The sequence below is a fragment of the Nipponia nippon genome, unplaced genomic scaffold (genome assembly GCF_047370975.1).
Source record: "Nipponia nippon isolate SJK-2023a ecotype South Korea unplaced genomic scaffold, ASM4737097v1 scaffold_9, whole genome shotgun sequence".
In the NCBI taxonomy this organism is placed as follows: domain Eukaryota; kingdom Metazoa; phylum Chordata; class Aves; order Pelecaniformes; family Threskiornithidae; genus Nipponia; species Nipponia nippon.
Window position 1 is genome coordinate 25540097 of NW_028262413.1, and position 27159 is coordinate 25567255.

Sequence of the window (27159 nt, forward strand, 5' to 3'; positions counted from 1 at the left end):
CTCGGAGTTCAGGGATGTACCATGTCTCAATGGGGTTTCCTGCACCCGTGGTGCAATTTAGGGTTGTGGTACAGTTCATCCACTGGGAGTATCCTGGGGAGGGGGCTTCAACATAATTCTCATCAACTGGATGGTTGGGGTCAGTGTCTCCATACGACATACGTTTGATAAACCAAGCCCACTCATATCGGGTTCTATTAATTTTACCATATTCCTGGCCTGGGTGATTCGGAATCTGTACACACCATGCAGGAGACCACCTAACAGTATAGGGGTGCTCAAAAGGTTCCGTTTCAGGAGGTGGAGGCCAGTAGGGGATTTGGGTACATGATATCCTATGGGGATTCGCACAGTGAGTCTGGCTCCACCATTCACCTGACTTCTTACTGGCCCTTTCTCTTCACCTAACTTGCCTACCTTGTAAAGGGGGAGAAGAATTTCCCATCCATGCAGGCAATTCCGGGACGAGGCAAGAACAAGTGCTGTAGGCAACGGGGTTTTGCCGAGTCCCTGGGCGGCTGGAGGGACCCTATCTATGGAGCCGAGTCCCACAGCTGCAGCATGGTCAAAAGGGATGGCGCTCCGCAGTTGGCAGGATTCAAACCTGCGCGGGGAAACCCCAATGGATTTCTAGTCCATCGCCTTCACCACTCGGCCACAACTACCTGCTCTAGTCCCCTCTGACCTGCTGATCATAGGCCCTCTGCAATGACACCTGCCTCCCTGGCAGTTTCAAGGCCAGGCCTCATGCGAAGCCCTGCGGTTCAGACCTCCACTGAACATGACGGGCACCTGGTGCCAGGCTTCCAGAGCCCTTGAGAGGCGTAACCCCAGGGGCTACAGCTGCAGCTCCCAGCGCCTTGTCCACAGCCGGGCACCTGGGATATCCTGCCACGGGGGATGTTTTCACTCCCAAGACGGCATCTCATCTGCTCCCAGGGAAGAAATGGAGGCTGCTGTGTGGAGGCAACCAGGGATGGCCGTGACTGTGGGGTGGGCTATTAGACCCCGCTTTGCTTCTCAGATTTATCTAAATAAATAATTTATCTATTTATATTTATCTAAATAAATAATTTTTTTGTCGTCTTGTGGGGAAGCATCGGAGGTGGAAAGCTGCTGTATGGAGTCCTGTACGACAGGTGGCAGAAACTACTGAAGGAGAAGGTGAATCGAGTCAGTTTGCAGAGGTGAAAGCCATCCAGCTGGCTTTAGATATTGCTGAACGAGAAAAGTGGCCAACGCTCTATCTCTATACTGACTCATGGATGGTGGCAAATGCTCTGTGGGGGTGGTTGCGGCAATGGAAGCAGAGCAACTGGCAGCGCGGAGGCAAACCCATCTGGGCTGCCGCATTGTGGCAAGATACTGACGCCCGGGTAGAGAACCTGGTTGTAAAAGTACGCCACGTAGATGCTCACGTACCCAAGACTCGGGCCACGGAAGAACATCAAAACAATCAGCAGGTGGATCAGGCTGGTAAGATTGAAGTGGCTCAGGTGGATCTGGACTGGCAACATAAAGGTGAATTATTTCTAGCTCGGTGGGCCCATGACACCTCAGGCCATCAAGGAAGAGATGCAACATATAGATGGGCTCGCGATCGAGGGGTGGACTTAACCATGGACACTATTGCACAGGTTATCCATGAATGCGACACATGCGCTGCAATCAAGCGAGCCGAGCGGTTCAAGCCTCTTTGGTATGGAGGACGATGGCTGAAATATAAATACGGGGAGGCCTGGCAGATTGATTACATCACACTCCCACAAACCCGCCAAGGCAAGCGCCATGTGCTTACAATGGTGGAAGCAACCACCGGATGGCTGGAAACATATCCCGTGCCCCATGCCACCGCCCAGAACACTATCCTGGGTCTTGAAAAGCAAGTCCTGTGGCGACATGGCACCCCAGAAAGAATTGAGTCAGATAACGGAACTCATTTCCGAAACAGCCTCATAGACACCTGGGCCAAAGAGCATGGCATTGAGTGGGTATATCACATCCCCTATCACGCACCAGCCTCCGGGAAAATAGAACGATACAATGGACTGTTAAAGACTACACTGAGAGCAATGGGCGGTGGAACATTTAAACATTGGGATACGCATTTAGCAAAGGCCACCTGGTTAGTCAACACCAGGGGATCTGCCAATCGAGCTGGCCCTGCCCAATCAAGACTTTTACGTACTGTGGAAGGGGATAAAGTCCCTGTAGTGCACATAAAAAAATATGATGGGGAAGACAGTCTGGGTTACTCCCGCCTTAGGCAAAGGTAAACGCATTCGTGGGATTGCTTTTGCTCAAGGACCTGGGTGCACTTGGTGGGTGATGCGGGAGGATGGGGAAGCCCAATGTGTACCTCGAGGAGATTTGATTTGGGGTGAAAATAGCCAATGAACTGAATTATATAATGTTAGTTGCTATATAATACTGGATGTCATCACTTCTGTGATTACTATATGACATATCAACAGTATACAGCAAGAATCACCCAAACTAACGAAGAATGAGCTCTGAGGAAACCAAGCAAAGTGCAGAGATGATAGAACTAGAACTGGCTTCAGCATGCTACAATCCAACACCACGTACTACCTCTCCTGCCCAGAAAGACCGTTATGACAGATGAATCCCAAAGTCATAAACTGAATGAACTCAACAAGTGTTCTAGAGGGATAGCATATAGACTAACGGAATGATACTCGTGTGTTGTATCAAAGGAAAGGAAGGGGGTGGTCGTTAATGAGGATGTGTTGGATAATGTGGGACCTGGGCATGATGTAAATGTTATGGAATAAGGGGTGCATACTGTCCTGGTTTCAGCTGGGATAGAGTTAATTTCCTTCTTGGTAGCCGGTATGGGGCTGTGTTGTGGCTTTAGGATGAGAACAATGTCGATGATACACTGCCGTTTTGTTCTTGATAAGTAGTTGCTAAGTGGCGCTCACAGTGGTCAAGGACTTTTCAGCTGCCCATGCTCTGCCGGGTGCACAAGAAGCCGGGAGGGGGCACAGCCAGGACAGCTGACCCAGGCTGGCCAAGGGGCTATTCCATACCATGTGACGTCATGCTCAGTATATAAACTGGGGGAGTTAGCCGGGGGAGGGGCAACGATCGCTGCTTGGGGGACGGGCCGGGCATCGGTCGGCGGGTGGTGAGCAACTGTAGAGTGCATCGCTTGCTTTGTATTACTATTGTACTATTATTACTTGGTTTTATTATTATTGTTATTATTACTATTACTACTGTTCTATTTTTATTTTACTTTAGTTATTAAACTGTGCTTATCTCAACCCACGAGCTTTTCCCTTTTGCCCTTCCGATCCTCTCCCCCGTCCCACCGGTGGGGGAGTGATCGAGCGGCTGCGTGGTGCTTAGTTGCCGGCTCGGGTTAAACCACGACAGTTAGCAATGAGGGCCGTGTTGTGGAAGGTCTCTTTGGAGTTGAGCTGCTGTAGTTTCAGGTGTAGGGAAGACAGCTGGTGACGCTGTGCTGCTTGGGATGTCAGGTGAGACCAGGCTCTTAAGTTCTGCTCACCAACCACCAACAGTGGACCCCTTATCACGGGGTCATACTCAGCACTGGTCCGTTCCCTTCCCCCGACTTGCCCACCTTGTCAATGGGAGCAGAATTTCCCATTAATCCAGGAATTTGGGGGAGGAGGGGCGAGGACAAGTGCAGTAGGCAAGGGGGTTTTGCTGTCTCCCTGGGCACCACGTACAGTGTGGAGCTGAGCCCCACAGCTGCAGTGGGGTCAACTGCAGGCAGCCCAAAAGGGGACTGCGCTCCGTAGCTGGCAGGATTCGAACCTGCGCGGGGAAACCCCAATGGATTTCTAGTCCATCGCCTTCACCACTCGGCCACAACTACCTGCTCCAGCCCTCTCTGACCTGCTGATCACAGGCCCTCTGCAATGACGCCTGCCTCCCTGGCAGTTTCAAGGCCAGGCCTCATGCGAAGCCCTGCGGTTCAGACCTCCACTGAGCATGACGGGCACCTGGTGCCAGGCTTCCAGAGCCCTTGAGAGGCTACAGCTGCAGCTCCCAGCGCCTTGTCCACAGCCGGGCACCTGGGATATCCTGCCACGGGGGATGTTTTCACTCCCAAGACGGCATCTCATCTGCTCCCAGGGAAGAAATGGAGGCTGCTGTGTGGAGGCAACCAGGGATGGCCGTGACTGTGGGGTGGGCTATTAGACCCCGCTTTGCTTCTCAGATTTATCTGAGGGGGACTCCAAGCCTGCTGTGAGCCCTAGGGTGGAGACGCTCCTGCAGGGAAGATGGTGACCTCCTGGCAACACCTCCAGCCTCTTGGGGACGTAAGGTGGTGTCAACCCTTGAACAAAACCCACAACTGCCGTGCAGGTTGTTGGTGTGCAGAGGGAACGGTTTGCAAGAGTGGGACAGATCTATGGAAAGGGCAAGGTGGAGCCTGGCTGAGGAAAAGTGTGGACGGGAAAGGGAGAATAAATGGGAGGTGTGGATGACTTAAAGGGAGACAGGAGAGACTTTGTTTTGGTGGAATAGGAGTGTCTAGGTCTTTTTCCAGCTCCGACCAGCATTGTCCAATTCCTGAACATGGACTAAAATACCAAGCGGCCTGCAAAACTGATCATTTCCATCACTAGATGAAAGTAGCTCCTGTTTCCTTTTGGCTCTGGAGCAGGACCTGCTGGGAAATGGCGTTGAGTAGTTGGTACGGAGGTAGTACATGTGGCAGTGCGTGTCTGCACGCAGAGCAAGGGTAGGAGGTGGTTGCAGTGGAGAGGCTGAGCATGAGGAGTGACTTGAGGAAGTGGGGGCGGGTGGTGCTGGAAGGAGGAGGTCAGCCAATGTGTGAAGTGGAGGGGCAGGAGGCAGGCCAGGCTCTGATCTGGAGGAGCAGGAGGCAGCGCTGCCCACAGGTGCGTTGGTGGAATAGTGCTGAGCGGAGCTGCCTTCCAAGCAGTTGATCCGGTTTCTATTCCTGGCCAATGCTGGCAAACGTCTCTTCAGCCTGGCTCCAGGGTGCCCTATAGCTTCCGCAGGTAGCCTCTCCTGCTGAAATACCACCCAGCTTTCCCCTGAGGGTTCAAGCCATTCCCCTCGCCTCCCTGTAGCCTTGAGACCAACTGCAGGCTTTCTGCCTGCAGGGAGGGCTGCAGGCTGGGCTTCGGACTGTGGTGCTGGTACAGGAGCCAGGAGAGAGGCATTTTAGTCCTGGAACTGGTGGTGCTGCTAGCTGCAACTGGCAGGAAAAGCATGCTGCTGGGGCAGGGTACAAATGAAGATCAATAATGCCTAGGTAGTCATCCAGGCACAGACTGTGCTTCATGAGGCCACCTATGCAATTTTGGAGTGCGGTGGGAGGAGGCGTGTTCTTTACGTAATGGCTCAAAGGCCTGCCTGTCTGATCTGAAGTCACCCTGGAGACGCTTGAGCTACCCCGTCCAGGCTCCGGCATTGCAGAGACATCCTGAAGGTTACTGGAACTGGGTTTAATGATATTCCTGGTAACTAAGAGGTTACCAGGTGCCCTCATTTTCTTCGCAGCTTATGGCCTGTGGGCCGAGGGAAACACAAGGAGCCTCTCTCAACAAGACTTTCTACCTGAAGGGGACAAAGCTTCCTAAGCCTCCGATTCCAAGGTTGCTTAAAGAAAAAAACAACGTTCTTTGCTGTGCTCTCAGGGTTGTATGAGGGGGTTGTGTTAGCACAGTATTTACAGACTCGCACTCTGTCGTCAGCAATGCTACAAGTAGGTGGAACTACAAAGAGGGGGATCGTGGCTGCGCTTGCTCCGTTCCCTACTGAAATGCCCACCCTAACCCCACCTTGCAGTCACACTGCCTACGTCCAGACCTGAAAACCAGCGCTTTCCTCCTTTCCACTCCGTACCCATCCCCTGAGTTTATTTCCACAGCACCAATGAAAGAGCGAATTGCAATGGCTGTTTTTCATATGAAGATTGCGAACAACAATTGAGAGGACCTATCAAAAGGTCTGTATTAACATTCACATGTTGTAATGAAGGAGGAAACATCATAGAAGAAGTCAGTGAAGGTGCCATTCTGTAGTTCCTCCATAAAAAACCTCTCAGAGGAAGGGGTATAATTGCTAACTGCCTCCATGGGGTGGTAGCCGAAGTACAGTAATGACTTTGCTACAGAACACAAATACCAGATAATGCCCAAGGTCAGTGTCTTAATAATAAGTCTCCAAAGCAAAACATCACCAGTCACTGCAGAACACAGCAAACTGCAAAAACCAACACCAATCTTTAACATGTACTGCAAAAACAAGAGCATGGCGCAGATCAAGTAGACTAATACAGAGAACAGATGAATCAAAATTATGACCGGCAACTGTTAACAGATACAAATTCCTTAATACACTCTGGTTAATGCGTTATTATCTCAAACCCTTCACGCCCCACGTTGGGCGCCAAAAAGGACTGTCGTGGTTTAACCCCAGCTGACAACTGAGCACCACACAGCTGCTCGCTCACTCCCCCCACCCCAGTGGGATGGGGGAGAGAATTGGAAGGGTGAAAGTCAGAAAGCTCGTGGGTTGAGATAAGAACAGTTTAATAATTGAAGTAAAATGAAATAGAGGAGGAGGAGTAATAATAATAACAATAACAATAACAATAACAATAACAATAACAATAACAATAACAATAACAATAATAATAATAATAATAATAATAATAATACAATAATAATATACAAAGCAAGTGATACATGATACAATTGCTCAGCACCCACCGACTGATGCCCAGCCTGTCCCCGAGCAGCGATCGCTGCCCCATGGCCAACTCCCCCCTGTTTATATACTGAGCATGATGTCATATGGTATGGAATAGCCCTTTGGCCACTCTGGGTCAGCTGTCCTGGCTGTGCCCCCTCCCAGCTTCTTGTGCACTGGGCAGAGCATGGGAAGCTAAAAAGTCCTTGACTAGTGTAAGCACTACTTAGCAACAACTAAAACGTCACTCTGTTACCAACATTATTCTCATCCTAAATCCAAAACACAGCACTCTATCAGCTACTAGGAAGAAAAAAATCAACTCTATCCCAGCCAGAACCAGGACACCCCATTCTGCTCGCCCTGCTGGCAATCCCAGCCCCCCAAGAGCAGTCCCTAACTCCAGTACCCTCCCTCCATCAGCAGAAGGTTTCCTGGAGGAAAGCGAGGTTTATATATGTCTACAATACAGTTGTGTCGACCAATAAAATAAAAACTCATGTTAAGGGGTGGCTTAATCAGTTGCTATTGCTTGTGAAATCAGTATTTGCTTCTCCCGGGCGGCTGGTGTGGACACTTGGTCACGGGGATGTTAACGTTCATTGTTCTAAACTTATGTCCTTGCGTGTGGTGTGGTTTTATACTAGATTCAGGTCAACTGCTGTTCTGGCTATGGTTATATACCTGGGGTTTTTTTGAAAGGTAAATCTGTTCTTTTGGTGTCTGTATGTAGCCACCATGACAGCAGCTCAGCCTACAGAGATGGAGCGGACTCAGGCTTACCTCGTTCCTCGAGGAAAGGGAGGCAAGAGAGGAGGATGCCTGGAGCAGCACAGGCTTTTGTGCTGTGTCCCAGAGCCCTGGGGGGGGGTGGGGGGGGTCACAGTCATTCCTTGCTCATGAAGCATCTAAACATCTAGTAGTTTCTGCTTGCTGAGGCCTCACTGGTGATGAAGCCCTTGCCTCTTTCATGTGAAATTTTGTACTCCCTTTTCATACCATCGAACACCTGCACTGGCCGAAACAACCCACTGGCCCAGAATCCGTTCTCCTCAAGTGCTGGGTGAGCCTGGGCAGAGCCCCAGGAACAGTCTCCATTGCTTGGAGAAATGCTATCTCCGTCCCAGAACAGCCATCCCTCCTCTGCAGTGGCACAGCATCTGCATGGGAAAGGGCTGTCCCTTTCCCTGTGCTCAAGTCCCTGGAGGGGGTGGGTCCCTCCACCTCTTTGTGAGACCTTCAGAGATAGGACCCTGCTCTTGCTGCTCCCAGACACTCCTCTCACGCTGCTCGGTCCTGCAGATCCCAGGGGTGGACAAGGAAAGCCAAAGTCCTGCGGGTTCAGAAGTACCGGATGCCAGCCCAGTGCTTCGGGCAGTCCAAAGGTACTAGGAGGCTGCGTCCTCAGTGTCCCTGGGCTAAGCCTGAGATCCGGTAGAGCGTCCCTGCACGTGTTTCCTCCTGTCTGACTGCTGGGAGCAAGGGCCCTGCTCTCAACACACAGGCTCAGATTTGCCTTGGCACAAGGAGGATAGCACCAGTGCAGCTTTACCCCACTGTGTGCACGAAGCCTTCTTGGGCAGGCGGTGTGGCGGTCCCAGGGCATGAGGGAAAGCTCCCTCAGGCTCACAGTGAAATGCGCCTGAGTCTGGAGCAGCCTCGGGAGAGAAAACGGCATTCTCACTGAGGGAGAGGCCGCTTTGGGCAGAAGGGGACAGCGTGTCCTGGAAGAAAGGACCGGGGTTTGAAGTCAGCCAGGACTATCCTAGCAGAGGAAGGCAGTCCAGCTTGTGCAACCCATAGCAAGCTGCTTTGGGTCCTTCTGCCAGCTCTCCCCTCTGTTGAACCTCATCCGCTGCCCTCTCTCTTGGTCCCCTCGATCGGCAAGGTCAGGAGGTCAGCTAGGACTGCAGCCAAGGGTAAGGGTATGTGGTTAATGGCTGCTTAGCATGAGCTACAAGGTGAGAAACAGGAGAGGCAACAACTTACACAGGCAGACTGACAGGCTGTCCAACACGGAGGTGAAAGGAGGCAGCAGCAGAGACTGCAGGTGGAAGCATCGACCCAGCGATCGCTGGGCCATGCACGTACTCTGTGAGGTGCAATGTTGAAGAGGTTCTGCTGGAAACTTCGTAACCAGGTGTAATTAGGCAAAAGCAAGATTGTCACAGGTTGCCAGCCTGGGTCTTGTAAGAGAGGGCATGCCAGGCTTGCGCAAAGAGCTCCCTTGAAAGGCCCTGTGAGTAGAGAGTGCCCGGTGGGCCTGGAGGAATGCTGGACTTGGTGATGGCCAGGGGGGGTGGAGAAACTGCCAGGCTCAGCCAGGACCATACGGCTTTGCGAGGGTGGCCACAGGGGAAAGGGAGCTCCCCTCCCCGCCCCCCCCCCCACCCAAGCCAGGAGGTCCCATGGTGTAATGGTGAGCACTCTGGACTCTGAATCCAGCGATCTGAGTTCAAATCTCAGTGGGACCTCAAGCTTTTGGCTCCTGCAGGGCTTTCCTCAGCATGCCTGCCGCGCTGTTGGGTCCCTTATTTAACGCACTCTCATCATCCTTCCTTTCCTGTGCTCCCAGCCGTGGGACTGACATCAGCGCCCCTTCTCCTGCCCTGTGCCCACCACCCCTCTGCAGCTTTCCTCAGCGCTGACCCCTGCCCCCTCCCTGCATCCATGGGTTGATGGCTGCTCCTGAATGAGAAGATCCAGCAGACCCTCAGCAAATCACACCACAGCTGAGGTGGGGATGATGCAGTCCAAGCCCAGCTCAAAGCACGGTCAAGTGCAGGAGGTTTTCCATGGCTTTGTCTGCTGGGATGTTGGACATCTCCAAAGGTGCAGAATCTACAGCTTCCCTGGGCAACCGTTTCCCATATTTGACCACCCTCACGGCGTTATTGTCTGTGACATTACTTGTATTTCCACCCCTGTCCATTGCTTCTTGCTCCCTCCATTTCTCTGACGCTTTTCTGTCTCCCTTTTGCCTGCTTACTTATTTTTTGATACTCTGATATCACTTCAGGGAGCTTCCCCCACAACTGGCAGTGCTCCGTGCTTGGCGATACAGTTGATGCCATTGGAGACGGCTGATTCTCCCTCTTCCTTGCAGAGCGGGTGGACAGCTGAGGGAGGAGGAGAACAAACCAGCACGACTCTCCAGCTATGCTGCACAAAGTCTTTAATGAGAAGGAGCAAATGCAGTGGCAGAGAACAGAGACCAAGAAACACGTCTGCAGGCTTCAGGGAGGCACAGAGAATGGCCCATGGCCCAACAACAAGCTCCAGGCAAAGCGCTTGCCTCTCCCCGTTCTGCTCTCCCTGCTGGCAATCCCAGCCCCCCAAGAGCAGTCCCTAACTCCGGTACCCTCCCCCCCGTCAGCAGGAGGTTCAGCAAAGCGGAAGAGAACGAGCCCTTTCTCAAGGAGCTCAGAGCAAAGCAGAGCCAGAGGAGGCACGGCGCGGCCTGCCGTGCAGCGAGGAGCAGTGGGCACAGGTCCCTCCTGCCAGGTGGGATGCGGACACCCAGCCCATCTGCAAGTCGTGGCCACGCTCCTAGTGCTGCTGCAGGGTCCCCTTCTTCCTTCCTGCTCCGAACGGGATGATCCGCTGCCTTCAGCAGTTCAGGCTGCAGCGAGGGGGAGGCAGACACAGCCCTGCCCCCCCCAGACCAAGGGAGCCCCCAGAAGAGATGGGAACCCCCGCGGCGCTGAGGGAGCTCCCAACAGCAGCTGACAGAGAGGATCCCACGGCTGTGCTCTGAGGGAAAGAGGTGAGGATGGGGCCCGGCAGGGTCACCACCACCGGGGAGGCCTCAATGGCCACCGTCGAGTCAGCACAGCGGGCGACACAGGGCTCACTGCAGCTGCTTGCAAGTGGGGTTGGGCCAGAAGCACCACAGGGACGTGGGAGGCAGGGTCTGAAGCAAGACATCTCTCAGGGAAGGAGGCAAAGCTGAAACACAGAGCAGGCAGGGAGCACGAACCTCAATATCAGTCTGTCTTTCTTTTCCTCAGCTCTCTCCGTGGACGCTCTTTGTTTTCAAAAACACACACTCTACCTACAGCTCCCACGGCCCTCATCGTGCCCTGCGAGTTGCACAGCACAGGAAGGCTGACTCACTTTTGGGACAGGAGCCAGCACAGGGGCTTTAAAGCACCTGTGGAAAGACTGATCATAGCCCATCTCCAGAACAAACCTTGCTGCATTGCAGAAGGCACTGGATGCACTTGACCGTTTGGTTAGAGACCACCTGCCTTTAGGCAGTAATTCTGGTGGGCAGACCTGCCTGCAGCTGAGCCCCATTCATCCCCTTCTGCTGGAAAGAACCCCGCTCTTCCCACCTCTCCCCAGCCACCTCCACCAAAAGGGCAAGAGGTGACAGCCCTTCAACTGCTCTATTGCAAGGCCAAGCTGAGGCAGCCCAAGCATCAACCTGAGTAGCCACCATGACAGCAGTTCAGCCCATAGGGAGAGATGGAGCGGACTGAGGCTTACCTCGTTCCTCGAGGAAAGGGAGGCAAGAGAGGAGGATGCAGAGCCTGGAGCAGCACAGGCTTTTATGCTGTGTCCCAGGTGCCCCATGGGGCACCAAACATTCCTTGCTCATGAAGCATCTAAACACCTGGTAGTTGCCGCTTGCCGAGGCCTCGCTGGTAATTAAGCCCTTGCCTCTTTCACTCAAAATGTTTTTCTCCCACTTCATACCGCCTAGAATTATAGAATGAAGCATAGAATGGTTTTGGGTTTTAAAGGGACCTTAAAGATGATCTAGTTCCATCCCCCCCTGCCATGAGCAGGGATACCTTCCACTAGATCAGGTTGCTCAAATCCCCATCCAACCTGGCTTGAACACTGCCAGGGAGGGGGCAACCGCAGCTTCTCTGGATGACTTGTTCCACTGTCTCACCACCCTCCCAGGAAAGAATTTCTTCCTAATACCTAATCTAAATCTACCCTCTTTCAGTTTTAAGCCATTACTCCTCGTCCTATCCCTACAGTCTCTGATAAAGAGTCCCTCCCCATCTTTGCTGAAGGTCTCTTGGGAACCTTCTCTTCTCTAGGCTAAACCACCCCAACTCTCTCAGCCTGTCCTCCTAGGGCAGGTGCTCCCACCCCTTGATCAGCCTTGTGGCCCTCCTCTGCACCCACTCGAGGAGGTCCATCTCCTTCTTATGCTGGGCGCCCTGGAGCTGAACACGGTATTCCAGGTGGGGTCTGACAAGAGTGGTGTAGGGGGGAGAATCACCTCCCTCGACCTGCTAGCCACGCTACTTTTGATGCAGCCCAGGATATGACTGGCTTTCTGGGCCGCAAGCGCGCATAGCCGTCTCATATTCAGTTTTTCATCCACCAATACCCCCAGTCCTTCCCCGCCCGGCTGCTCTCAATCCACTCATGGGCCAGCCTGTATCCATGTCTGGGATTGCCCCGACCCGCGTGCGGGACCTTGCACTTGGCCTTGTTGAACTTCATGAGATTCGCACGCGCCCACCTCTCTAGCCTGTCAAGGTCCCTCTGGATGTCTTCTCTTCCCTCTAGAGTATCAACCACACCACTCAGCTTGGTGTCCTCTGCAAACTTGCTGAGGGTGCACTCAATCCCACTGTCCATGTCCCCGACAAAGATGTTAAATAATACTGGTCCCAGTACGGACCCCTGAGGGACGCCATTCATCACTGGTCTCCACCCGGACATTGAGCCGTTGACTGCAACTCTTTGAGTGTGACCATCCAGCCAATTCCTTATCCACTGAGTGGTCCACCCACCAAATTCATGTCTCTCCATTTTAGAGACATGGATGTTGTGCGGGACAGTATCAAATGCTTTGCGCAAGTAGATGATGTCAGTCGCTCTTCCTTTATCTGCCAACGTTGTAACCCTGTTGTAGAGGGCCACTAAGTTTGTCAGGCACGATTTTCCCTTAGGAAAGCCATGCTGGCTGTCACCAATCACCTCTCTGATTCCCACATGCCTTAGCATAGTTTCCAGGAGGATCTGCTCCATGATCTTGCCAGGCACAGAGGTGAGACTGACCAGCCTGCAGTTCACCAGGTCGTCCTTTTTTCCCCTTTTTAAAAATGGGGGTTACATTTCCCCTTTTCCAGTTGCTGAGAACTTCACCAGCCTGCCACAACTTTTCAAATGTGATGGACAGTGGCTTAGCAGCTTCATCTGCCTGTTCCTTCAGGACCCTCGGATGCATCTCATCAGGTCCCATGGACTTGTGCAAATTCAGGTTCCTTAGATGGTCTCGAACCTAATCTTCTCCTACAGTGGGTGGTACTTCATTCTCCCGCTCCCTGCCTTTGGATTCTGTGAATTGGGAGGCATGGCTAGAGCACTTGCTGGTGAAGACCGAGGCAAAAATGTTGTTGAGTACCTCAGCCTTCTCCGTGTCGGTTATAGCTAGGTCTCCCAGTTCGTTCTTCAGAACGGGGGGTGGGGTACAGTCTCTTTCACCTTCCTTTGTTGTCCTATGTTCCTGAAGAAACCCTTCTTGCTATTTTTCACGTCCCTAGCCAAGTTCAGCTCCAGCTGTGCCTTGGTTTCCTGATCCCTTCCTTGCACTCCTGGGCCATTTCCCTATAATCTGCCCGGGATGTGTGTCCCTACCTCCACTGCCTATGCATTTTGGTTTTGTGTTTCAGTTTGGCTATGAGGTCTTGACTTAGCCAAGCTGGCCTCCTGCTTCCCCTGCCTGACTTCTTGCATGTTGGGACTGACAGCTCTAGCGCCCTAAGAAAAATGTCTTTCAATATCTCCCAGTTCTCGTTCACTCCTTTATATCTGAGGGCAGTTTCCAGGAGGGATCCCATGCAATAGCACCCTAAACAGCCAAACTTTACCCATCCTGTACCCGTCAAGATTGAGAATTGTGCCAGGGCATGATCACTGCAGTCCAGGCTACCTCCAGTCTCAACCTCTTCTACTGAATTCTTCCACACTAGTAAACAACATTTTTTTGTTGTTTAAACAGCAGGCTCTCCATCACCTGTACTAGGAAGTGGTCCTCAACACACTCCAGTAGTTTCCTGGGCTGGTTGCAGTTCGCTGTGCCATTTTTCCATCAGATGTCTGGGTGGTCCAGATCAGTCCCCTATCAGGATCACGACCTGTGAGCGTGAGCCTTCCTAGCGTTGAAATGATTCGTCTGTGTCCCAGATTCATAAGGCCAATTAACTCGGAGGTCTCAGGCTAGTGTGGAGGAAGATTTTAAGTGGGTTTGTGTCATACGGATTGCCATTGTCACGTTGCCCTCTTCATGGCGAGTGTGGCCACCAGTCGCGGTGAAATTCAGCTATGAGCTCGCGAGCGCTTTCCGTGCAGGCACTCAAGCTAATCCTAAGAGACGTTTCTCCAATGGGTCATCGTAGACACACAGGAGACAGTGGGTAAGTTCAGGCAGAAGGTCAAGACTGCACAATCCCATACGGGAGAAGAGACGCACCTCTCCAGGCACCTAGCAAAGCTCAGTGGCAAAGAGGGATCATTGTGGGCTGGAGGGAAGCCCCTTGCGGGCAGGACTGAAGGCCACGAGGACCTTGCTTACAGTCATCAGGCTCTGCCACAGCCTGTTTTCGCTTTTTCTGCCCACAAGCCCAGGGAACAACAGCAGATGCATAGCGATGAAGAGCAGACCAGAGGGTCATGTGGGTCTCTTTCAAGTGTTTCTCCCTAGGATCTCCATTGCCATGTCCCTTGGTGACTTGGCCAGGCCCTCACGCTTCTTCCAACCAGGGGTCTGGGCTCAGCTTGGGAAGTGGAGAACCTGTTGGAAACAGGCTAATCAAGGCGTAGGAGGGTGATCAGAGAGATGCCCGCATCGTTCCCTGAAAGAGACCCACACCCAAATTCACCTGTTTTGCTCAGCATGGTCATCCCAGAGGCCGACAGCCTGGATGGCCTGCTTTTGAGGAGAGGTGCAGGGCAGGGAGCCAAAAGCTCATGGCCCTTTTTCCTGGGTCAGGCATGGGGTGGCCCATTCCACGCATTTCCAACTATAAAGGCACATCGGATCAGTCTGCCAGAGCACCTGGGAGTCATTGTGATGTGGAAGAGTTGGGGAAAACCGTGAACTCCAGGCAAACATGAGTCACCCTGCTGTGGACTTCCATGGACACCGTGCCCTGGTCTCAGGTATGCCAGGGATACCTGAGCTCATAGCCTCATTCCTCCCAAAGTGCCGCTTTCCTCAGGGGCATTTCCACACAGTGTAGCACCATTTCTGAAACAACTGGTGCTTCCATGGAATTTCATGCTGCTGCTGCCTTCCAAGGCATTGCCTTTCAGTGGCTCATCAAGGGCCCATGAGACTCGGTGCACCTCAGAATAACGAAGGTTAGAAGGGACCTCTGGAGGTTCTTTGGGACCCAGACTTCCTGCTCCGAGCAGACTAAGCTTCCCATTTACCTGAGGAAGCCCTGGGCCTTGCCCCATTGACTTGTGAACACCGCCACTGTCAGAGAGCTCACTGCCTCTTGGGCAGCTCTTGCAGGGCTGCACCGTGCCCCCTGTCACTTCTTCTCCCCCAAAGACAACTGGCATTTCCCTTGTTGCAACTTGTTAGTGTTGATCTTGCCCTTTTGCAGTGCACCTCTCTGGAGAGACTGGCTCCATCCTTACACAGCCTGCTGTAGCTGTTGGGAGAATGCAGTTCTTCACTTGCCTGGAATTTTTCTCTCACTGGCCCATCTGCTACTCAGGTACCAGGGACCTTGCAGTCAGCATCCAAGCTGCTGGCCTAGCAGGCAATTAGGCAGAAGGGAGCTTACAAGCACATAGCCCAAAATGTGCATGCTGCTGCTTATCAGGAACACAAGCACCTAGCACAAGCCATGTTCTTGCAGATGGCCTGCGGAACCAGAGGTGACCTCACAGTCAACATCCAAGCCACGTTCTGGCTTCTGGCCAGTCAGGTACTCAGGTAGCAGGGAGCTCCCTTGCGGATAGATACCCATGCCGTCCTCCTGCTGCCAGCTTGTGAAGCACTCAGACAAGGAGGACTTCTGGAAGAGGCCACTCTGGATTGTCTTTGCAAGGTGACGGCAATTGGCAGAGGTTCCTGAGGCCTGGAAGAAAGTCAGTGTCACTCCTGTCTTCCAGAAGGGCACAAAGGAGGACCTGGGGAACTGCAAGCTGGCCAGCCTCACCTCCATCCCTGGGAATGGGAAGGAGCAAGTCATCCTGGAATCCCTTTCCAGACACCTGAGGAACATGAAGCCCGTTTCTGTGTGACTGTGCTCTCCTCTTTTTGGGTGGCGATGTGTGTGTGTGTGTGTTTGTGCGTGTGTGTGAGGTGTTGTCCAGGAAACTTCAGCTTGATTCAAACCAAAATGGGGCACACCAGTCCGAACGTGGCCTCTGCAGTGCTGAGGGAACGGCAACGATCCTTCCCCTCAGCTTTCATCCATGAGCTTGTGTTGGAAGGGAGCTTTCGAGATGACCCCCTCCAACCATGTATCCACCAAACAGGCACGCTTTCACCTGAGCAAGGGCTTGAGGCACGGTCCCCTTCCTACCAGCCAGGAGCTCTCACAGCTGAGCCTCCCAGGCCCACAAGTGGGCCACCAGCAGATAACAGTGAGGGTGCCAGCGCTGGTGAGAAGATTCCAGGGTTATGGGGTAATGTCTAGTGGTGGACAGGAGGTAACTATAGGATTAGGAGTGAAGGCTCCCTTTGGGATTTGCAGTGAAAGCTGTGAGCCAGACTCTTCTAAGAGGTGCACTGCAAAAGGGCAAGAGGCAACAACTTCAAGTTGGAACAAGGGAAATGCCAGCTGTCTTTGTGGGTAAAGAACTGACAGGGGGCACAGTGTAGTCCTGGAAGAGCTGCTCAAGAGACAGGGACCTCTCCGACAGTGGCAGTGTTCAGAAGTTGATGGGAGCCTTCTGAGGTAACTGGGGAGCTTGGTCTGCTCAGACCAGGAGGCTGGCCCAGAGAACCTCCAGAAGTACCACCCCTCCCGCATTATTCTGGGGTGCACTGGGGTGCACTCATGGGCCCCTGTGCAGCCACCAGAAGGCAGTGCCTTGAAGGCAGCAGCGGCACGAGATTGCACAGAAGTACCAGTTGTTTCAGGAACGGTGCTAGGACCTGAGGAAACGCCCTTGAGGAAAGCGGCACTTTGGGAGGAATGAGGCTTTGAGCTCTGGTATCCCTGGCATGCGCGAGGCCAGGGCACGGTGTCCACGGAAGTCCACAGCAGGGTGACTCATGTTTGCCTGGAGTTCACGGTTTTCCCCAACTCTTCCACATCACGATGACTCCCAGGTGCTCTGGCAGACTGATGCAGTGTCCCTTTGTAGTTGGAAATGCATCCTTTCCATCCAGGGATTTTCCATGCCTGACCCAGGAAAAAGGGCCATGAGCTTTTGGCTCCCTGCCCTGCACCTCTCCTCAAAAGCAGGCCATCCAGGCTGTTGGCCTTTGGGATGACCGTGCTGAGCAAAATAGGTCAATTTGGGTGTGGGTTTTTTCAGGGAAGGACACGGACATCTCTTTGATCACAAAACCAGGCCATGGTAGAGCCTGATGAGCGTAAGCAAGGTCCTCGTGGCTGTCACTCCTGCCCGCAGGGGACTTCCCTCCAGCCCACCATGGTCTTTCCTTGCCATTGAGCTTTGCCACATCCCCGGAGAGGTGCGTCTCTTCTCCATATGGGATTGTGCAGTCTTGACCTTCTGCCTGATCTTACCCACTGTCTCCTGTGTGTCTACTATAACCCATGAGGAGAAATGTCCCTCAGGGTTAGCCTGAGTGCTTGCATGGAAAGCACTTGAGAGCTGACTGGCGAATTTCACCATGATTCATGGACAAGCTCACCGTGAAGAGGGCAAAGAGACAAAGGCAACCCATATGACACAAACCCACTTAAAATCTCCTTATACACTAGCTTGACATCTCTGAGTTAATTGGCCTTAGGAAGCGGGGACACAGATGAATCATTTCAATGTTTGATTGTATGAAAAGGGAGTACAATATTTCAGATGAAAAAGGCAAGGGCTTAATTACCAGCGAGGCCTCGGCAAGCGGCAACTACCAGGTGTTTAGATGCTTCATGAGCAAGGAATGTTTGGTGCCCCATGGGGCACCTGGGACACAGCATAAAAGCCTGTGCTGCTCCAGGCTCTGCATCCTCCTCTCTTGCCTCCCTTTCCTCGAGGAACGAGGTAAGCCTCAGTCCGCTCCATCTCTCCCTATGGGCTGAACTGCTGTCATGGTGGCTACTCAGGTTGATGCTTGGGCTGCCTCAGCTTGGCCTTGCAATAGAGCAGTTGAAGGGCTGTCACCTCTTGCCCTTTTGGTGGAGGTGGCTGGGGAGAGGTGGGAAGAGCGGGGTTCTTTCCAGCAGAAGGGGATGAATGGGGCTCAGCTGCAGGCAGGTCTGCCCACCAGAATTACTGCCTAAAGGCAGGTGGTCTCTAACCAAACGGTCAAGTGCATCCAGTGCCTTCTGCAATGCAGCAAGGTTTGTTCTGGAGATGGGCTATGATCAGTCTTTCCACAGGTGCTTTAAAGCCCCTGTGCTGGCTCCTGTCCCAAAAGTGGGTCAGCCTTCCTGTGCTGTGCAACTCGCAGGGCACGATGAGGGCCGTGGGAGCTGTAGGTAGAGTGTGTGTTTTTGAAAACAAAGAGCGTCCACGGAGAGAGCTGAGGAAAAGAAAGACAGACTGATATTGAGGTTCGTGCTCCCTGCCTGCTCTGTGTTTCAGCTTTGCCTCCTTCCCTGAGAGATGTCTTGCTTCAGACCCTGCCTCCCACGTCCCTGTGGTGCTTCTGGCCCAACCCCACTTGCAAGCAGCTGCAGTGAGCCCTGTGTCGCCCGCTGTGCTGACTCGACGGTGGCCATTGAGGCCTCCCCGGTGGTGGTGACCCTGCCGGGCCCCATCCTCACCTCTTTCCCTCAGAGCACAGCCGTGGGATCCTCTCTGTCAGCTGCTGTTGGGAGCTCCCTCAGCGCCGCGGGGGTTCCCATCTCTTCTGGGGGCTCCCTTGGTCTGGGGGGGGCAGGGCTGTGTCTGCCTCCCCCTCGCTGCAGCCTGAACTGCTGAAGGCAGCGGATCATCCCGTTCGGAGCAGGAAGGAAGAAGGGGACCCTGCAGCAGCACTAGGAGCGTGGCCACGACTTGCAGATGGGCTGGGTGTCCGCAGCCCACCTGGCAGGAGGGACCTGTGCCCACTGCTCCTCGCTGCACGGCAGGCCGCGCCGTGCCTCCTCTGGCTCTGCTTTGCTCTGAGCTCCTTGAGAAAGGGCTCGTTCTCTTCCGCTTTGCTGAACCTCCTGCTGACGGGGGGAGGGTACCGGAGTTAGGGACTGCTCTTGGGGGGCTGGGATTGCCAGCAGGGAGAGCAGAACGGGGAGAGGCAAGCGCTTTGCCTGGAGCTTGTTGTTGGGCCATGGGCCATTCTCTGTGCCTCCCTGAAGCCTGCAGACGTGTTTCTTGGTCTCTGTTCTCTGCCACTGCATTTGCTCCTTCTCATTAAAGACTTTGTGCAGCATAGCTGGAGAGTCGTGCTGGTTTGTTCTCCTCCTCCCTCAGCTGTCCACCCGCTCTGCAAGGAAGAGGGAGAATCAGCCGTCTCCAATGGCATCAACTGTATCGCCAAGCACGGAGCACTGCCAGTTGTGGGGGAAGCTCCCTGAAGTGATATCAGAGTATCAAAAAATAAGTAAGCAGGCAAAAGGGAGACAGAAAAGCGTCAGAGAAATGGAGGGAGCAAGAAGCAATGGACAGGGGTGGAAATACAAGTAATGTCACAGACAATAACGCCGTGAGGGTGGCCAAATATGGGAAACGGTTGCCCAGGGAAGCTGTAGATTCTGCACCTTTGGAGATGTCCAACATCCCAGCAGACAAAGCCATGGAAAACCTCCTGCACTTGACCGTGCTTTGAGCTGGGCTTGGACTGCATCATCCCCACCTCAGCTGTGGTGTGATTTGCTGAGGGTCTGCTGGATCTTCTCATTCAGGAGCAGCCATCAACCCATGGATGCAGGGAGGGGGCAGGGGTCAGCGCTGAGGAAAGCTGCAGAGGGGTGGTGGGCACAGGGCAGGAGAAGGGGCGCTGATGTCAGTCCCACGGCTGGGAGCACAGGAAAGGAAGGATGATGAGAGTGCGTTAAATAAGGGACCCAACAGCGCGGCAGGCATGCTGAGGAAAGCCCTGCAGGAGCCAAAAGCTTGAGGTCCCACTGAGATTTGAACTCAGATCGCTGGATTCAGAGTCCAGAGTGCTCACCATTACACCATGGGACCTCCTGGCTTGGGTGGGGGGGGGGGCGGGGAGGGGAGCTCCCTTTCCCCTGTGGCCACCCTCGCAAAGCCGTATGGTCCTGGCTGAGCCTGGCAGTTTCTCCACCCCCCCTGGCCATCACCAAGTCCAGCATTCCTCCAGGCCCACCGGGCACTCTCTACTCACAGGGCCTTTCAAGGGAGCTCTTTGCGCAAGCCTGGCATGCCCTCTCTTACAAGACCCAGGCTGGCAACCTGTGACAATCTTGCTTTTGCCTAATTACACCTGGTTACGAAGTTTCCAGCAGAACCTCTTCAACATTGCACCTCACAGAGTACGTGCATGGCCCAGCGATCGCTGGGTCGATGCTTCCACCTGCGGTCTCTGCTGCTGCCTCCTTTCACCTCCGTGTTGGACAGCCTGTCAGTCTGCCTGTGTAAGTTGTTGCCTCTCCTGTTTCTCACCTTGTAGCTCATGCTAAGCAGCCATTAACCACATACCCTTACCCTTGGCTGCAGTCCTAGCTGACCTCCTGACCTTGCCGATCGAGGGGACCAAGAGAGAGGGCAGCGGATGAGGTTCAACAGAGGGGAGAGCTGGCAGAAGGACCCAAAGCAGCTTGCTATGGGTTGCACAAGCTGGACTGCCTTCCTCTGCTAGGATAGTCCTGGCTGACTTCAAACCCCGGTCCTTTCTTCCAGGACACGCTGTCCCCTTCTGCCCAAAGCGGCCTCTCCCTCAGTGAGAATGCCGTTTTCTCTCCCGAGGCTGCTCCAGACTCAGGCGCATTTCACTGTGAGCCTGAGGGAGCTTTCCCTCATGCCCTGGGACCGCCACACCGCCTGCCCAAGAAGGCTTCGTGCACACAGTGGGGTAAAGCTGCACTGGTGCTATCCTCCTTGTGCCAAGGCAAATCTGAGCCTGTGTGTTGAGAGCAGGGCCCTTGCTCCCAGCAGTCAGACAGGAGGAAACACGTGCAGGGACGCTCTACCGGATCTCAGGCTTAGCCCAGGGACACTGAGGACGCAGCCTCCTAGTACCTTTGGACTGCCCGAAGCACTGGGCTGGCATCCGGTACTTCTGAACCCGCAGGACTTTGGCTTTCCTTGTCCACCCCTGGGATCTGCAGGACCGAGCAGCGTGAGAGGAGTGTCTGGGAGCAGCAAGAGCAGGGTCCTATCTCTGAAGGTCTCACAAAGAGGTGGAGGGACCCACCCCCTCCAGGGACTTGAGCACAGGGAAAGGGACAGCCCTTTCCCATGCAGATGCTGTGCCACTGCAGAGGAGGGATGGCTGTTCTGGGACGGAGATAGCATTTCTCCAAGCAATGGAGACTGTTCCTGGGGCTCTGCCCAGGCTCACCCAGCACTTGAGGAGAACGGATTCTGGGCCAGTGGGTTGTTTCGGCCAGTGCAGGTGTTCGATGGTATGAAAAGGGAGTACAAAATTTCACATGAAAGAGGCAAGGGCTTCATCACCAGTGAGGCCTCAGCAAGCAGAAACTACTAGATGTTTAGATGCTTCATGAGCAAGGAATGACTGTGACCCCCCCCACCCGCCCCCAGGGCTCTGGGACACAGCACAAAAGCCTGTGCTGCTCCAGGCATCCTCCTCTCTTGCCTCCCTTTCCTCGAGGAACGAGGTAAGCCTGAGTCCGCTCCATCTCTGTAGGCTGAGCTGCTGTCATGGTGGCTACATACAGACACCAAAAGAACAGATTTACCTTTCAAAAAAACCCCAGGTATATAACCATAGCCAGAACAGCAGTTGACCTGAATCTAGTATAAAACCACACCACACGCAAGGACATAAGTTTAGAACAATGAACGTTAACATCCCCGTGACCAAGTGTCCACACCAGCCGCCCGGGAGAAGCAAATACTGATTTCACAAGCAATAGCAACTGATTAAGCCACCCCTTAACATGAGTTTTTATTTTATTGGTCGACACAACTGTATTGTAGACATATATAAACCTCGCTTTCCTCCAGGAAACCTTCTGCTGATGGAGGGAGGGTACTGGAGTTAGGGACTGCTCTTGGGGGGCTGGGATTGCCAGCAGGGCGAGCAGAATGGGGTGTCCTGGTTCTGGCTGGGATAGAGTTGATTTTTTTCTTCCTAGTAGCTGATATAGTGCTGTGTTTTGGATTTAGGATGAGAATAATGTTGGTAACAGAGTGACGTTTTAGTTGTTGCTAAGTAGTGCTTACACTAGTCAAGGACTTTTTAGCTTCCCATGCTCTGCCCAGTGCACAAGAAGCTGGGAGGGGGCACAGCCAGGACAGCTGACCCAGAGTGGCCAAAGGGCTATTCCATACCATATGACACCATGCTCAGTATATAAACAGGGGGGAGTTGGCCATGGGGCAGCGATCGCTGCTCGGGGACAGGCTGGGCATCAGTCGGTGGGTGCTGAGCAATTGTATCATGTATCACTTGCTTTGTATATTATTATTGTATTATTATTATTATTATTATTATTATTGTTATTGTTATTGTTATTGTTATTGTTATTATTATTACTCCTCCTCCTCTATTTCATTTTACTTCAATTATTAAACTGTTCTTATCTCAACCCACGAGCTTTCTGACTTTCACTCTTCCAATTCTCTCCCCCATCCCACTGGGGTGGGGGGAGTGAGCGAGCAGCTGTGTGGTGCTCAGTTGTCAGCTGGGGTTAAACCACGACAGTCCTTTTTGGCGCCCAACGTGGGGCGTGAAGGGTTTGAGATAATAACGCATTAACCAGAGTGTATTAAGGAATTTGTATCTGTTAACAGTTGCCGGTCATAATTTTGATTCATCTGTTCTCTGTATTAGTCTACTTGATCTGCGCCATGCTCTTGTTTTTGCAGTACATGTTAAAGATTGGTGTTGGTTTTTGCAGTTTGCTGTGTTCTGCAGTGACTGGTGATGTTTTGCTTTGGAGACTTATTATTAAGACACTGACCTTGGGCATTATCTGGTATTTGTGTTCTGTAGCAAAGTCATTACTGTACTTCGGCTACCACCCCATGGAGGCAGTTAGCAATTATACCCCTTCCTCTGAGAGGTTTTTTATGGAGGAACTACAGAATGGCACCTTCACTGACTTCTTCTATGATGTTTCCTCCTTCATTACAACATGTGAATGTTAATACAGACCTTTTGATAGGTCCTCTCAATTGTTGTTCGCAATCTTCATATGAAAAACAGCCATTGCAATTCGCTCTTTCATTGGTGCTGTGGAAATAAACTCAGGGGATGGGTACGGAGTGGAAAGGAGGAAAGCGCTGGTTTTCAGGTCTGGACGTAGGCAGTGTGACTGCAAGGTGGGGTTAGGGTGGGCATTTCAGTAGGGAACGGAGCAAGCGCAGCCACGATCCCCCTCTTTGTAGTTCCACCTACTTGTAGCATTGCTGACGACAGAGTGCGAGTCTGTAAATACTGTGCTAACACAACCCCCTCATACAACCCTGAGAGCACAGCAAAGAACGTTGTTTTTTTCTTTAAGCAACCTTGGAATCGGAGGCTTAGGAAGCTTTGTCCCCTTCAGGTAGAAAGTCTTGTTGAGAGAGGCTCCTTGTGTTTCCCTCGGCCCACAGGCCATAAGCTGCGAAGAAAATGAGGGCACCTGGTAACCTCTTAGTTACCAGGAATATCATTAAACCCAGTTCCAGTAACCTTCAGGATGTCTCTGCAATGCCGGAGCCTGGACGGGGTAGCTCAAGCGTCTCCAGGGTGACTTCAGATCAGACAGGCAGGCCTTTGAGCCATTACGTAAAGAACACGCCTCCTCCCACCGCACTCCAAAATTGCATAGGTGGCCTCATGAAGCACAGTCTGTGCCTGGATGACTACCTAGGCATTATTGATCTTCATTTGTACCCTGCCCCAGCAGCATGCTTTTCCTGCCAGTTGCAGCTAGCAGCACCACCAGTTCCAGGACTAAAATGCCTCTCTCCTGGCTCCTGTATCAGCACCGCAGTCCGAAGCCCAGCCTGCAGCCCTCCCTGCAGGCAGAAAGCCTGCAGTTGGTCTCAAGGCTACAGGGAGGCGAGGGGAATGGCTTGAACCCTCAGGGGAAAGCTGGGTGGTATTTCAGCAGGAGAGGCTACCTGCGGAAGCTATAGGGCACCCTGGAGCCAGGCTGAAGAGACGTTTGCCAGCATTGGCCAGGAATAGAAACCGGATCAACTGCTTGGAAGGCAGCTCCGCTCAGCACTATTCCACCAACGCACCTGTGGGCAGCGCTGCCTCCTGCTCCTCCAGATCAGAGCCTGGCCTGCCTCCTGCCCCTCCACTTCACACATTGGCTGACCTCCTCCTTCCAGCACCACCCGCCCCCACTTCCTCAAGTCACTCCTCATGCTCAGCCTCTCCACTGCAACCACCTCCTACCCTTGCTCTGCGTGCAGACACGCACTGCCACATGTACTACCTCCGTACCAACTACTCAACGCCATTTCCCAGTAGGTCCTGCTCCAGAGCCAAAAGGAAATAGGAGCTACTTTCATCTAGTGATGGAAATGATCAGTTTTGCAGGCCGCTTGGTATTTTAGTCCATGTTCAGGAATTGGACAATGCTGGTCGGAGCTGGAAAAAGACCTAGACACTCCTATTCCACCAAAACAAAGTCTCTCCTGTCTCCCTTTAAGTCATCCACACCTCCCATTTATTCTCCCTTTCCCGTCCACACTTTTCCTCAGCCAGGCTCCACCTTGCCCTTTCCATAGATCTGTCCCACTCTTGCAAACCGTTCCCTCTGCACACCAACAACCTGCACGGCAGTTGTGGGTTTTGTTCAAGGGTTGACACCACCTTACGTCCCCAAGAGGCTGGAGGTGTTGCCAGGAGGTCACCATCTTCCCTGCAGGAGCGTCTCCACCCTAGGGCTCACAGCAGGCTTGGAGTCCCCCTCAGATAAATCTGAGAAGCAAAGCGGGGTCTAATAGCCCACCCCACAGTCACGGCCATCCCTGGTTGCCTCCACACAGCAGCCTCCATTTCTTCCCTGGGAGCAGATGAGATGCCGTCTTGGGAGTGAAAACATCCCCCGTGGCAGGATATCCCAGGTGCCCGGCTGTGGACAAGGCGCTGGGAGCTGCAGCTGTAGCCTCTCAAGGGCTCTGGAAGCCTGGCACCAGGTGCCCGTCATGCTCAGTGGAGGTCTGAACCGCAGGGCTTCGCATGAGGCCTGGCCTTGAAACTGCCAGGGAGGCAGGCGTCATTGCAGAGGGCCTGTGATCAGCAGGTCAGAGAGGGCTGGAGCAGGTAGTTGTGGCCGAGTGGTGAAGGCGATGGACTAGAAATCCATTGGGGTTTCCCCGCGCAGGTTCGAATCCTGCCAGCTACGGAGCGCAGTCCCCTTTTGGGCTGCCTGCAGTTGACCCCACTGCAGCTGTGGGGCTCAGCTCCACACTGTACGTGGTGCCCAGGGAGACAGCAAAACCCCCTTGCCTACTGCACTTGTCCTCGCCCCTCCTCCCCCAAATTCCTGGATTAATGGGAAATTCTGCTCCCATTGACAAGGTGGGCAAGTCGGGGGAAGGGAACGGACCAGTGCTGAGTATGACCCCGTGATAAGGGGTCCACTGTTGGTGGTTGGCGAGCAGAACTTAAGAGCCTGGTCTCACCTGACATCCCAAGCAGCACAGCGTCACCAGCTGTCTTCCCTACACCTGAAACTACAGCAGCTCATCTCCAAAGAGAGCTTCCACAACACGGCCCTCATTGCTAACTGTCGTGGTTTAACCCGAGCCGGCAACTAAGCACCACGCAGCCGCTCGATCACTCCCCCACCGGTGGGACGGGGGAGAGGATCGGAAGGGCAAAAGGGAAAAGCTCGTGGGTTGAGATAAGCACAGTTTAATAACTAAAGTAAAATAAAAATAGAACAGTAGTAATAGTAATAATAACAATAATAATAAAACCAAGTAATAATAGTACAATAGTAATACAAAGCAAGCGATGCACTCTACAGTTGCTCACCACCCGCCGACCGATGCCCGTCCCGTCCCCCAAGCAGCGATCGTTGCCCCTCCCCCGGCTAACTCCCCCAGTTTATATACTGAGCATGACGTCACATGGTATGGAATAGCCCCTTGGCCAGCCTGGGTCAGCTGTCCTGGCTGTGCCCCCTCCCGGCTTCTTGTGCACCCGGCAGAGCATGGGCAGCTGAAAAGTCCTTGACCACTGTGAGCGCCACTTAGCAACTACTTATCAAGAACAAAACGGCAGTGTATCATCGACATTGTTCTCATCCTAAAGCCACAACACAGCCCCATACCGGCTACCAAGAAGGAAATTAACTCTATCCCAGCTGAAACCAGGACAGTATGCACCCCTTATTCCATAACATTTACATCATGCCCAGGTCCCACATTATCCAACACATCCTCATTAACGACCACCCCCTTCCTTTCCTTTGATACAACACACGAGTATCATTCCGTTAGTCTATATGCTATCCCTCTAGAACACTTGTTGAGTTCATTCAGTTTATGACTTTGGGATTCATCTGTCATAACGGTCTTTCTGGGCAGGAGAGGTAGTACGTGGTGTTGGATTGTAGCATGCTGAAGCCAGTTCTAGTTCTATCATCTCTGCACTTTGCTTGGTTTCCTCAGAGCTCATTCTTCGTTAGTTTGGGTGATTCTTGCTGTATACTGTTGATATGTCATATAGTAATCACAGAAGTGATGACATCCAGTATTATATAGCAACTAACATTATATAATTCAGTTCATTGGCTATTTTCACCCCAAATCAAATCTCCTCGAGGTACACATTGGGCTTCCCCATCCTCCCGCATCACCCACCAAGTGCACCCAGGTCCTTGAGCAAAAGCAATCCCACGAATGCGTTTACCTTTGCCTAAGGCGGGAGTAACCCAGACTGTCTTCCCCATCATATTTTTTTATGTGCACTACAGGGACTTTATCCCCTTCCACAGTACGTAAAAGTCTTGATTGGGCAGGGCCAGCTCGATTGGCAGATCCCCTGGTGTTGACTAACCAGGTGGCCTTTGCTAAATGCGTATCCCAATGTTTAAATGTTCCACCGCCCATTGCTCTCAGTGTAGTCTTTAACAGTCCATTGTATCGTTCTATTTTCCCGGAGGCTGGTGCGTGATAGGGGATGTGATATACCCACTCAATGCCATGCTCTTTGGCCCAGGTGTCTATGAGGCTGTTTCGGAAATGAGTTCCGTTATCTGACTCAAT

The 27159-nt window shown here is 52.9% G+C and overlaps 5 non-coding genes across 5 annotated transcripts; 2 read left to right on the forward strand and 3 right to left on the reverse strand.

Annotated features, from left to right (window-relative positions):
- Window positions 1–583: 583 nt before the first annotated feature.
- Window positions 584–665, reverse strand: TRNAS-AGA (transfer RNA serine (anticodon AGA)). Its single transcript has one exon. It is a non-coding gene; the product is annotated as a tRNA-Ser (tRNA).
- A 3121-nt stretch (window positions 666–3786) lies between these two features.
- Window positions 3787–3868, reverse strand: TRNAS-AGA (transfer RNA serine (anticodon AGA)). The gene has a single exon. It is a non-coding gene; the product is annotated as a tRNA-Ser (tRNA).
- A 5257-nt stretch (window positions 3869–9125) lies between these two features.
- On the forward strand, window positions 9126–9197 carry TRNAQ-CUG (transfer RNA glutamine (anticodon CUG)). The gene has a single exon. It is a non-coding gene; the product is annotated as a tRNA-Gln (tRNA).
- Window positions 9198–19905: 10708 nt separating this feature from the next.
- Window positions 19906–19977, reverse strand: TRNAQ-CUG (transfer RNA glutamine (anticodon CUG)). Its single transcript has one exon. It is a non-coding gene; the product is annotated as a tRNA-Gln (tRNA).
- A 5230-nt stretch (window positions 19978–25207) lies between these two features.
- TRNAS-AGA (transfer RNA serine (anticodon AGA)) lies at window positions 25208–25289 on the forward strand. The gene has a single exon. It is a non-coding gene; the product is annotated as a tRNA-Ser (tRNA).
- The last annotated feature ends 1870 nt before the right edge of the window (window positions 25290–27159 follow it).